The 14,103-nt window shown below is 39.0% G+C and overlaps 1 protein-coding gene across 2 annotated transcripts in view; it reads right to left on the bottom strand.

The window, feature by feature from the left end:
* The window catches only part of NKAIN3 (sodium/potassium transporting ATPase interacting 3), a 328,068-nt gene that overhangs the window by 263,142 nt on the left and 50,823 nt on the right, over positions 1 to 14,103 (bottom strand). The gene's annotated exons all lie outside the window — the stretch shown is intronic.

The raw sequence follows: 14,103 nt of genomic DNA on the forward strand, positions 1-14,103 counted from the left end.
TACAGAAACTCTTCTGGCCAAACCAAGTGTCCCTGTATCATCCTTGTGTTTTTATTCCTCTGTTCATGATTCATCCTCTACTTTACAGTGCAGCTCTCTTTGGTGCTTGGCTTTTGTATTTCATGAAGCAGTTTTAAATATTTAGGATATGAGACTCTTCTGGTGATATTCTGTTCTCCTTTATTAAAAAAAGAAAAAGGTCACAAAAGTCTCAGATGTATTTTTTCACCATTGAAAACATTCAGTTGTATAATCACTGCCAAAATAATTTCCCTCAGAACTGCATAGCATCTTCATAAACTAGACTGGTACATAATTCTATCCTATTTTTTTTTCCCTTCTGGATTGTAACCACACAAAAAGTGCAGAAAATGAAAAATGCCTATAAAAATTTATTCTCTTCCATATCTGAGTATAGAAGCAAATGTCAAAGAAAAATTTTATTTGTCCTTTAGGACGTGTGTGATGGCTAAACTCAACAACAGCACACAAACTCTGAATGCATTAGGATTCAGGTATTTGTCTATGTACACATGCACAGCACAGTGAGAAATATGTACATAAGTAATTCTTCAGCTTTGAATTTTGCATCATTCTCTTGTTCCTTGCTGAAGATGCACTGCTGTTTGCACCTTAAGTGACTTGCATCTCAAAATCTCTTTTTTTTTCTTTTCCCACAGGGCACTAATATTTGTGCTGGCTGAGAAGGCATTTTAACCTGGAATTTGGTACTGGCAGGTACAATCAGACAGCAGTGGGGATTCATTCATCTAACCTGACAGAAGCAGCTTTTGAAAAAAACTTAATAAGATTCTGACCCAAATGGTGTCCTGATTCCCATTACTTTGCTTATTAGATGCATAAGGGTAGTAACAATGTTAAATCTGCAGCATAATATATCCAAGTTCTGTAATCCTTTATAACTTGACAATATTCCTCATTTTATGGGCCAAAGGGCAAAATGATATTAGAAACTTTCAGAAAGCAGAAAGTTGTGTCCAGGTTTTCTTTTGGCAGAAGAGATATTCTTTGGTTTTGACCCTAGAGACTCCTCCAGAGGTGCAGAATAATGCAAGAGCATTGTGGAGTCTGACATGCCTTTCAGTCCAGCAATGCAGGAACAGTGCTACATAGCTAGAGCTAATTAATTTGATTCCATCTTTTGGAAGGCTCTCACCTTGCATATAAAACTGCACTGGAGGTGATTTTCAAGGACCACATTTGCCTTAAAATGGTTCATTTTATAGCACATATTCGAGATCTGATAACAAATACACCACAAAACAAAGCCTACATTTCCAAAATTTAAAAGGCTTTAGCACTCAGGGCTATATTGACAATATATATCTTAACACTACACTAAAATATACTTAGTAAGCAAGCCCTCTATGATACTGAGTACAGATTAGAATTCCACCCTGCATACAGTGGGGGAATCTGTGTGTTCTGAAGGACTGTTGTCATTGCTCTGTAGAGGACACCACTGTTTGGTTTTGTTATAAAACACTCTGTTTGATCTAAACAAATATTGTGCATGCCTAGTCTGTTAATGATGCAGAAGAAGTGAAATCAATTGGATTTTCTCCCATGAATACTGTCAGTGGTTTGTGGTTTACTTGAGAAGAGGTTACACAGAAAAATCTGGAGAGTAGGATGGACAAACCATTTCTTCTTGTTGCAGCAGACCTCTCATTAGGGGTAGAACTGAGCCAAGACACAGACTCTCCCTCAACAACATGAAAAGGGTCCCAGTTCATTCTTTTTTACAGCTTTGCCATCTTGACTCTGGCTAGAGCAAGCTCCTACTGTAGGGTCCAACTGCAGACTGGTTGTGGCTATTTTCTGCTGGACTATGATTGCAAGTATTGGTTTGCAGACTCTGCTTTCACCCAGCTTAGCTTTGACTGCAGGCTCCAACTCCATCAGAGTTACACTAACCTGACAGCAGATCTTTTACTGCAGCAACTCTCTTCCTGGTTTCATTCTTCTTTGTGTCCTTCTGGATCATTCCTCAGGGCTCCTCCACCTCCTCAAGGTCCTCTGCCTCTAAGACTCCCCTAACCAGCCAACCCACCCCTTTTATCACACTTACCTTTATTACTCACAGCTGTAACCCATTAAGGGCAAGGCTGTTCCTCTTCTTTGGTAATTAGTGCAACTGTGACTTATCAGGAGTGAGGTCACCTGTAATCTCTTCTTCTACACCTACACTAGCATGTGGTTTTCTTAGAAATTCACATATTATAGCTCTTGTGCCACACCATTGATCAGCTAAACTGCATGGAATGAAGACAAAGTGTTATTTAAAGGATCAACAAGGGGAATTTTAAAAATCTCCTTTGAAAGTCTTCTAGAAGCAGAGAGGACAAACTCCACCCTCTCCCGGTATTTCAGAGCAGAGAGCAAAAGGACATAAAATGAAAGGCTATCCATAATGGAAACAAAACTTCAGAGGCAATGCCAACAAGAAGAAAAACAATCTGCAATGTGTAAACAGCAAGAGAAACCATCTTCAATATGTAAACAGCATAAAGGTCTCTTTAAAACAAGTCAAGTAACTGGGCAGACTAAAAGAGTATGCTCCAGTTCAAAAAGGCTAAAAGCAAGTAAAATATATTTGTTTTTCAAACCCTGAGAGCTAGGAGTAAGCAAACATTTTGACTACAAAGTTTCTGAATAAGTTCTAGGTGAGATGCAGGAGTAATAGAAGCATCCAGACCTGCTATTATGTGCTCTAGATGACAGGACAACTTCAGCCCCAACTGAGGATTTCCCAAGCCAAAACTATCATATGCAGAGTAGGACAGGGAACTATCTGCATCTTGCAACAATTAGAAATATCTATTTTTCTAAATTCCCTCTATTTTCAAATAAATAACTCATTTGAGTAAAAAGAAATGAAAGTGAGTGTGAAAGAACAATAATTCTAATTCTGCAAAGAGAAAATAAAAAGTAAAAAAGGAGAAAATAAAGGGGGCAAATAATTCAATTTCTTCTTTCTAAAATTCTTTCTTGGTCACAGAGCTCCATTAAAGGCTAATCTGAATGAGGAGGGAGAGGAAAAGGAAGCAGAAATTCAGCAAAATAATGAAGAAACTGGGAAGAATCACAAAAGATAGACAGACAGGTCATAAGGAGACTCAGCCAAATGAAAGAAGAAAGTACAAGTAAGTACAGGAGAAACAGCATGTTTATGCCAAAACCCATTCAAAGTAATGAAATGGACACCAACAAAGCACCTTCATTCACATCACTTCAGTGAGAACCTGACAGCACCACCCATTTATCCACAGCAGAAATCAGAAAGATTTCTGATTCCATAAGAAAGAGAAGGGGAACAGTAAAGATTTACACTAGGCTCAGAGGCTGGAGGAATGCAATATACTGTGTTTCTATAGGACAGGGGTGCTAGTGAAAACCTATGTTGTATGAACTCACATTTTCCTCTGATCTCCTCAAGAGAGATCTACCAGAAGAATCGAAAATGAGGTATTAGCTGTACTCAGGCACCTGCCCTAAGCTTAATTAGAAAGCAATTCCACAGGAAAGGCTTAATCAAAAGCTCCACTGCCCATCTGACTTAGGCACAACTCAGGTTCACTGGGGAGGCACCTGGGACTTTGCTGTTCCCCAACCTTGTTGCATTTCTATCTCTCCAACAACCATTCAATCATAAAAATATTTTTTGAAACTTTTCTCTCCCTGGGGAGAATCCTTTAGGATTTTTGTGTGCCTGGGTAGGCAGGCCAAGGGACCAGGGCAGTTCCCCTGCATGTCCCTGCCAGCCTCACTACCCATGGAGCAGCACATGAGACCAACAGATGTCCCTAAAAACAGCTCCCCTGGGCTGCAGGGATAGAGCTGTCTGTACAGAGAATGATTTTATCCACCTGAGCTGGAAAGCAAAGGGAAGACACTGAAGAGTTTTATAGCAAAACAAACCACTTTGGTTTTGGGTCACCAGAGTGCAGTGACAAAAGACAGTAAAAGCCCAGCGTACCTTCTACATGGAAGGTGTCTGATGATCTTTTACTGATGTAACAATGCCTGCTTTATTCTTGATAATGAAAGAAAATCTAATTCACACCTGGCAGCCCTGCTGGAAATCTCACTGGGGAGAGCAGAAATTAGATGGGTATACAAGGTCAAAATGGTATTTTACCTTGCAAGAATGATATTTCTGCACTGGAAAGCAGGGAGTGCAGCAAAAGTACACAACCACTGAGAAAAGCCTTGCAGCTCCACTTACATGGCATCAAATATTCAGGCTTGGTTATTCCACATTCTTCTACAACAAGGAGAAATGTATAAACAGAAAAAATTATGTTACACCAGAAATTCTGCTGGCATAAACTGGTTTAGCTCCACTTAAAAGGAAAGGATTTTTCCCACTCACAGTAGTTAGCTGTTCACATTTTATCAACAGCCTCTGAGAATATTGTATTTGTCTCATGTGCACCTTTCTTACTTAAGAAAACAGCATTCTTCTGAAAGCTATTCAGAAATAAAAACAGGAGGAAGGCCTGCCTGATGAGCTAAAATCTCCCAGCATCATTACTAATTAAGTGTACAGCTTTTTTGGTGGCATACAGCCACCATATTAAGGATTAAGACCACACTGGTAAGAACACAGTTCTAAATATAGCAATAATAGTTCTAAAATGCAGCAGGGCTTGACACATGTGTGGGAAACTGGTGAAAAGATAGAGTGAAATGCAAAGCCCTAGCCCATGAAAATCAATTGCATCTATTTAAGGTAAGGAAAAATACTTTTAAAAATATAAACAAAATTGGGGGAAGGGGTGAAGTTTTATTCTACCAAACAACATTTTCATCCTTCTATAAGAAAAATAAATAGTTCTATGTTCAGGGCACTTGCCCTGAAGACCACAGCACAACCTTCCATTCTGATTAATTCTAGACAAGGCTTTGACAGCATTTCCCACATCCCAAGAGACCACCTCCTCACCCAATTAATTCCATGTGTAGAGTCAAATTAGCTTCTCACAAGAGAAACTGCAGCTTGCATTTGCAGGTAGAAAACATAGTCTCAGCAATGCAATCTTCTTCTCATTCCAAAGTGTCCATATTGTGAAATTCCTAATCAAATTTGATTACTTACCTAAAGTAACAAAAATTAAAGAAAAACTGCATGGAAATGATATTCAAGTCTTTTGGATTAGGCCCAAGAGAGGGTAAATTCCTCCAGGCAGAGAGTGATCCTGGCCTAGACAATGACTGAGGCAACAAAGACTTCATGCATCATGAGTGGAATTTCTCCAAATCATAAGTAATAATTTTAGACTTAAGGTCATAAAGTGTTTAATAGCAGAAGCCAGAAATATATTCTTCCATTCAAGTACTTGTTGGTCTTAAAAACCTATCATCAAAATTACCTATGTTGCATAAAACCCTGAATAACCTGAAGCACTTATGTGCTATACTTCATTTCTGAAGCAATTTTATTCAATGAGGAATGCAAAAAGTTACTTCTGGGTTACCAAAGCCTATATCCTCTTTGCAAAACTGCATTTCAGATTCCAATGTCAAAGAACAAGTAAGGATCACAAAGGTTGACTGCAGACACAAAAAGAAGTTTTCTGCCCCTCAGATGATTTGTAAATTTTTTCTCTTCCCACTTCTGGGCCAAGACTCCCAGGCCAGCAAAGTTCTAGGGTCAGCAAGCCTTAAAACAACACCCTCCTCAGGAGGATAATATTATCCATTAGATTATCCATTATCCATTAGATTCTGATTCAGATGCCATAAACACAACTTTCAGTGCTGTTCTGCACTCCAGTCCCTCACAGCAGGTACTGATAATGCAATAACATTTAAAGTCAATTTTATAATATCCTTACCAGATATGATTTGATCTTTTTCATTTAAGTTAACATGGTACAGCTACCTGCTGCTTCTACTAACAGTTCAGGTATTGTGGTGTTTACAACAGAAAAAAATGAAATTGCCAAGTGCCTGGCAGTAATTAAGTCTATTTCAATAGGCACTGCTGTTGCTATTCATAATTTTGTACAATTATTCCTACTGTTTGTGGAGCCATGTACACTCTGCACAGAGAGACAAGAGTAAAGGTTGCATAATGGATAACTGTCAAGTAAATCCCTCTCTGTCTCTTTCCATATCCTCATACTTCAAGCCATGAGGCTTGTGACAGGATTTTGTATAACTCTGCCTTCATAGTCTAGCTAAAGTCAGAGTGGAAGGAAATTCAAGATACAGCACTTAAATGAACCCAATTCTATCTGATTTGTCAGACAGGACTATTCAAACACCTCTTGGAAGGCAGCAGCTCTTGGCTCAGTACTCATGTATTTTACAGGAATATCAGTATAACAAATTGACTTACTGAGTTTCCTGATATGACAACTCATTCAATCAAATCCTTCACACAAAGACATCTGCAAAGACAAGCATACTACATCAAATTGTGCATTCCACAAACCACAGCCAGCAATGCCTGCAAACAGGTTTACGAGTGCACAACTCTACGGCCTCATGTGCCACAGTGGGGGATAGGATATAAAATACCAAATATTGAAGAAATAAATATGGACAGCTAGTGTCTTGCAATCAAAATCTTTCTCTTAGTCAGGCAGATTTCCTGTACAGGTCGAAGAGGTATAGTAACCATACATTACTGGCTTCAAGTCTTGTGCTCAGGAAGCCCTTTGCTTGCCAAGCAGGGTAACACATTTTTAATTTGCAATCTCATTTACAAAGGAAAGGCAACGTAATATATATTCAAAAAATCATTGTCAGTATCCAAACAAATCTATCAGTTTTGTAACAGACTCTTTACACTTATCCCTTTAAACACACACATTTGCTACTACTATAACTGATTTTTCTCTTGTCACTGGCACTTGGACAGAAACAGTGCCAGTGCCTCTAAATTTCAAGTCCAGTAAGATACAAATCAAAGTTTACTGTTGATTTGCTTTCAATTTGTTGAGCTCTATGTTTCAACATTTCTACATGAATCCTTTAGGCTTTAAGCTTAGTCAAGCACAGACTGCTTCTTTATCTTTCTCTACAACTTCCACCATAGACTGGAGTTGCAGTTGCAATAGTCATTGATGCTGAATGGACAAGATATTAGCAAAATTTCTGACCAATTAATTTTTCTGTGCATCCATTACACAGTAAATATTTGTTAAAATTATTCTGTACAATGGAAAGAAGCTACTTTTTTTTTAGTTAAGTGCATTCTTAATCAGGCAGGCTGCCTTTAGGACTTGAATTTACACATAAAGAACAAACTTCTCACTGAACACCAAAAGCTTGCATTAGAACAGCACCAACACAGAATTTTGAATAAAAACTTGCATGCACACCAGTATAAGGAACATATATTAGGAACAAAGGTCTTCATACACATACTTGAACAAAGCACCACAGAACAAATCCCTTTTCTTTACAGATCCAATAATGACAATCCAATAAGAAATGTGCTTTGAATTAGAAAAAAATACTGGGCTTAAAATGGACTTGAATAATGGAAATCCCCTGTCTTCTGTATGCAGGATATTTTGTGGCTAGGACATCACAACATTTAAAATTCTGAGTATTTGGGAAAGCAAGAAGACAACTCAGATTGAAAAATACACTGTTGACTCAGGTACAGTTTCCCCAGAGATCATATTCAATACCACAGGAGTCAAGATAAAATTAAAGTAATGAATCCTCTGTCTAGTCTTTTTCCTAGGTGTACTTTTGGTAAATACTGTCATAAGTCAGACAGAGTCTCAGATGTGCAGATATGGTGAGGGAGGATCACACACCGTGCTCAGGGCCTGAGCCTGCCCCTTGGACCATCCTTGTAAATGTTCCCAAGAAATACACTGCCTCTCTCCTTCACAGGAAACAGTGCTCACACAAAGATTTAATAATATAAGATGGTCAATTTTAAGGACACATTCTAGAAGGCATTAGGCCACCCTGATATTTCTGAAAACAGACTTTATACACATTCAAAAGACAGTTAAAATCATATCAGTGGTTCACATGTAAGCTCAGTGTGTTTTATATGCCTAGACAAAACCTGCCAGATTGCTCAGATTACTTTTAATTCAAGCTCCAGGCAGCAATTTTCTTTGGAACTATGGTATGAGCTGTATTTAATAGGAAAATGCCAACACACCAGTAAGGAAGGCACTGCTAGTGGCATGACTTCAGGCTTGCTAGATGGACTGCCAGACCTTTGCCACCTTACAGACACTCAGCAGTAAGTGATGGTGAGCATCTGCATTTCCCTCACAAACCCTGAAGGCAAGAGGCTGACTCTCATGCCTCCTGGGAGAATTGGCACCTTATCACCTGTGTGCCTGCATCTCTGAAGTCGGACCCTCAGCCTCATTCTGGAGCCAGAAATGTCCCTGTCCTTAGCACAAGCTAAGAAAAGGAGGTAATTTCTGGTACCCAGAGGCAAGAGGTAAATTTTGCACCTAGTGGTGGGGTTCTCCTCTGGGTCTACCCTTCTAGAATTACCTTCCCTGTATGAACTTTATCAGCTTTAATGAGGATGAACACACAATTAAGCCTTCAGAAAGTAGCAATGAAGGAAGAGATCTTTAAGGCACATATAATAAAATGTACTTGTCCTGGTTGTTTGCCTGTATACTTTGATAATGATCTGAGGACCAGGAAGGATTTTTTTTTTCACATTTTCTTTTTTTTAGTAAAAGCTCTCACCTTTAAGTCATTATTGCAAATTTTATCTTGTTAATTGACTGTTCATATGGCAATAATTTTACACCACATTAAGCAATGTTCTAATTTGTTTTAATGCCCTCATTTGATGGGGGAAAATGCAGCATACATAGAAATAAACTTCTTTACATATCCAGTATATATACTTGTCATCTGGTTTTAGCTAAGTGCATGAGAGAGAAATACAGGAGGAATATATATGCAGGAGAGAATGCAAAAGGCAACATAATAAACTGTCACATTGAGAAGAATGGTGAGAGACCAATCCATCAGGCATCCATCTCACATTTTTATATACACTATGAATGCTTTCTGCTGCTTCAGTTGGGCTGAAAAATAGCAAGATAGAAGTAAGAACCTGATTATACACATGACTGAATAAACCAGCAATGACAGATTCAATGAAAGTGTTTCTTTCTATTTAGACAGGGGAAGCATCTTTAGTTTGGGTGTATGACTTGTACAAAATCAGAAACAGTGGAAAAGAAACTGTTGGAGCTGCATCCCCATGCACAGAGACTCCCTCTGTGGCCCCAGCTCATCCACAAAATCCATGAGGCACCAAAGCAGAGGGCATTCTCTCTCTGGCACATTCCTTCTGCTTCCATAGGGATCTGACTCCACTATAGTTCATTAAACTGTAAGTTAAGAGTAAAAAGGCAGTAAAGGACCCATGTCATGAATACTCCATGTTTTCTGTGAAATCTTAGGTTTGGAAGTGTTTTGTATCCATTAAAAAAAAAAAAAAAAAACAGCTCAGGCCTCTATATACAGTATGCCCCTATAAAACCATAACCAGAATATTTGTCCTACTTTTGTACACTAAACTATATTAATGACTGGAAATTGAATGGCATAAATTGAACTCCCAGCTGTTTGCATTCTTCTTGGTGGCTCTCAATATTCCCAGAGGTACCATTTGGAAACTTTCCTGTCACTCACTACTCTCTTCCAGAAGGTCCAATGAACTGCATAGGTCAGCTTTTTTTTTTTTTTCTTTCAAGCTTGTTCTTGAATTAAAAACAAGATCTAACATCTTCCCATGACCTGATCTGATTTTTGTTGCTGTACAAACACAGTTACACACTTCATGATACTGGACTTTGCGAGAATTGTGTACATCACTGAGAACACTGAGTCCTTCTCAGTGGAAGGAATTAGATAAACTACAGAGATAAAAAAGCTGAATTATATTTATTTTCTAAGTCTGTTGACTGTTTCTAGTATCAAATTGTACAATATTTAGAAGCAGGTGCCCTTTGGGTAGGTTTTTAATTTAAATTACTGCATGGGAGCCTTTACTATGCACAGAAAATGAGGGCAAGAACTTGTTTCTTTCCAGAAGTTCTCAAGGATAAAAAAATGGGTTTTATTGTACTCACAGTAAAACAAAATTTGTTAAGAAAGTTAACAGTTCATCTTCTCAATATCTTTCAAGTGTGATGCCAACCTGTCACAAGATAAAAGCAGCTCTGCAGAGAAGGGCCTGGGGTCCTGCTGGACAACATCTGCCCATGGGCCAGCTGTGCCCTGGTGGCCAAGAAGGCCAATGGTGTCCTGGGCTGCATTAGAAGGGCACTGCCAGCAGGTTGGGACAGCTGATCCTGCCCCTCTCTCAGCCCTGGTGAGGCCACATCCAGAGTGCTGTGTCTGCTCTGGGCTCTCAGGACAAGAGACAGGGAGCTCCTGGAGCAGGTCCAGCACAGAGCTACTGAGCTGGTCAAGGGTCTGGAGCATCTCTCTTGCAAGGAAAGGCTGAGGGGGCTGAGCCTGTTCAGCCTCAAAAAGAGGTGACTGAGAGGGGACCTCATTAATGTGCATAAATATCTAAGAGTGGATGTGAAGAGGGTGGAGCCAGGAACAGATTCACAGGAAGCTCCACCTGAACATGGGGAAGAATTTCTTTACCTTGCAGATGACTGAGCACTGGAACAGATTGCCCAGAGAGGTGGTGGAGTCTTCCTCACTGGAGATATCCAAGAACTGCCCTGATGCAATCCTGTGCTGTGTGCTCTGGGATGTCCCTGCTTGAGCAGGAGGCAAGACAACTGTGGTCCCTTCCACCTGACCCATTCAATGACAGCACAATCCATAAACTTGAGCCTGATTACACAAATCATAGAAGTCTTTTGCTCTAGGTTCAAATAAAAAAAACTTAACTTTTCTGTTAAATGCCCTCTACAAGTGTAAAAGGTACTGAAATCAGGAGCAGAACTTTTTCATTCTTTTTGTCTCATACTTGTCACTAGCCAGTAAGAAATTCTCCTCATTGCATGCACCAGAAAGGTCCTAGCAGGAATGCACTCTGCTTAAGCACAGTCTACACATTATTTATTTCCCCAGTGAGGAAAGGCTCCCATACAGCAATTTAAACTAAAAACCTACCCAAAGAGCACCTACTTCTAAATATTGTACAATTTGATACTGGAAACAATTTTTCTTTTCTTCTGTATCATGATATCCCAAGGGCTGGAGGGCTCCCTTTCCTCAGCAGGCTACTGTTTTCAGAACAGGCCAGCATCAGGTTTCATTTCACCTCAAAAATGGCAAAAATACCATTTGCCACAACAAATGAGAGTTTGTTATCCTTTCTCCTCCTTAGAGTGACTTGAAACATCCCTTTCAGGAAAGATGTGTATGTTCTAAGCAGGGGAGACAAGGTAACACTAAGGAAAATTTGCTAGAAACAGTTGTTAGGCGGAGTAGTTGGAGAGAAAAAGCTGACAGAAAAATCCTTTCTCAACATTCTCCAAAATACCAGGTTATCCTTACTGCCCTGATTTATAAAGGCTTCTTTCACTTGATATACTGAAAATGTTTCATTTGCAGGCATGAGTGCCCAAAATTTCAAAAACTTGTCTGGAAAAGACAGCACACAAATTGTTTTGAAATTTCTGTTGCTACATCTTAAAATTTCTGTACCTTTGTTGCTATTGTTACTGCAGAGCATGTCCATCCCATAGCCTATATTTGACATCAGGCTGTATTAAAGCACTTCTTGACACAAACCCCAGGCTGAGCTGAACACCCTTTGGCAGTAGAGAAAGATGGGACAGGAAATAGGCAGCAGAATATGAAAGCAGTTCAGTTTCAATTTCTAAAAATTAAAAAACCTGGATTTCTGGGAAGCAATTGCACATGGTAGAGCATTGTTAAAAACTGCTTTTCTTTTCCCCCCAGCAGAAAGGATGAAATGACAGCTAACACACCTGGTCATGAGGAGATGCTGCTGTCAGCAGTGGTTGATTTCTTGTTGTAGCAACTTATGGAGTGTTTCAGTCACTTTTAACTGGAGTAGAAAAATGTAACTCTATTTATGCCTACAGATTTAATGTATAATGGAAAAAAACTTCTCTGTCCAGCTTACTTTGCACTTTATCAGCTGCCACTAAAATCTTTAAATAGCTCAAATAATGGTGCCCACTTAACCCTCATAGCATTTCAGCGTTTCTAATTATCTGCAATTTGTATCTAAATATGAAACACAGCCTAATCATCAAACTACTAACTTGAGGCCCTCTGACTATTAAAAAAAAGCAGTATATTAATTAGTTCCAACAATACACTTCATGAACTTCAGAAAGTTCAGCATAATATTAACATCAGAGTATGTGCTACAGTTTATCTAAGTTTGAAAGTTATTTGGCACTGCAATCTTCCACTTAGACTAATTGGGGAGGGTTATATTGCACATTGTGCATCCACACAGTATTGCTACATCTGTCTCCTGCACTTCTCTTCTGCTGCACCCACACAAATCTCTAATTTTCCCCAGTAAATATAACCTGTTTTGGGGGAGGTGCTAACAGCAAACCTCTGCACAGCCACCGCAAATTATGGAGCTTCTATTATTATTGAGGCGCTTTTTCATGTACCTTCTCTCAGCCTTTGAAATTTTGATCGGATTCTGTTGTTGGATGCTGCTGGGAACCAGGGAAAAAGCAGCCTTGAAGTCTTTGGTTTCTCAGGCTGCACAAGGACAAAAAATTATAACAGGAAACGTGATGTTTTGCAGAAAGCATGTTTTCAAAGAGGTGTTGCCTTCTTGGACCAATGAGTCATTTCTATTTTGTTTTGCCCATATACTACCCTATATATGTGAAGTGTTTCTTTAAATAAAGCTCTCTTTCTGCTTCTCCACTGCACAAGGAACTCTGTTGCATTATGCTGTCTGCCACTCCTACAGCCAAAATGCAACAAGATTCACACAACCTTTACTCATGTTATGCCTTCACCCATCAGAAGTCAGTGTCACCATAATTTTTAAACTCCTTTTGAGCAGTGTGGTCCATGCATTGAACACTCTATCCCTGATGGACTTTAACACAAGTGACACAGCTCAACAGTGACAGAGCCTGGTGGTTTTTGGCTCTTCACAAGGGTCTCACTTAGGAGACATTGCACCCACAAGGGTGGTTCCACTGCTGCTACCAGCATTTTCACAACTCTCATCCAATTTCTTCACTTTCTTGTAGAGTAGAGCCATACCAAAACAATGGCTGTTCACCTATTCCAGCATCCCACTGACTCCACAGCTGGAACAAAAGACAGCCAGAAAGTCTTGGACTTCAGCATAAGGGAAGTTCAAACAATGGCTAGTTTGCAACTGATATGACCTGATGTCATGCACACAGGTCCTGCAAAGCTAGAATTGAAAAAATAGTTACCATAAGGAAGAGGTAAAGCCAGTGAGGCAAGCCTAGTAAAGCAGTTAATAAATAAAATAATAATAGAATCAAAAGCAAGACAGTTTTGAAGTGGGTTTGTATCTACATCTAGCTCATAGAACAATTTCTTCCAAATTTGAACATTTGTTTCAAGAAGTGTAAAATTCCAAAGCAAATAAAATAAGGTAATATAAATAAGCAATTCACATTCAACTGCCCTGCAACTTCCAGTTATTTTTCCCAGTTACTTGGCAACTGAACTTGCCTTGCTCTTAAGTATTTATTCCTCAGGCAGGTCTTTATAAAAACATTCCTATGACCACTTTCAGATGTGAACAAGTAACAGAAAAAAAACCCCAAAAAAACCCAACAAAAACAAAAACAAAAAAAAAAAAGAAACAAACAAAACCAAAATCAAAACCAAACGTTATTAGGATTTTTTACCAGCCATAAAGTTGGAACAGAATGCCTTCTCTAACAAATAAACTAGAGAAGCTTACATGAAGACATCTATTATTTTAGAACATATTCCAGGCTGCCCTTGGCTTTGGACAGGTAGCACGGCAGAATTAAGCTGAAAAATTATTTATATGACTTTTCTTATATTTTTAATTCAATTAAATTGTATCTATACTAAACTGACTGGTCTACATTTGAAAGTGATAGGGATAAAAAACTGGAAAAACTTGACAAAATCACTAGCTTT

The sequence above is a fragment of the Oenanthe melanoleuca genome, chromosome 2 (assembly GCF_029582105.1).
Source record: "Oenanthe melanoleuca isolate GR-GAL-2019-014 chromosome 2, OMel1.0, whole genome shotgun sequence".
NCBI lineage: Eukaryota > Metazoa > Chordata > Aves > Passeriformes > Muscicapidae > Oenanthe > Oenanthe melanoleuca.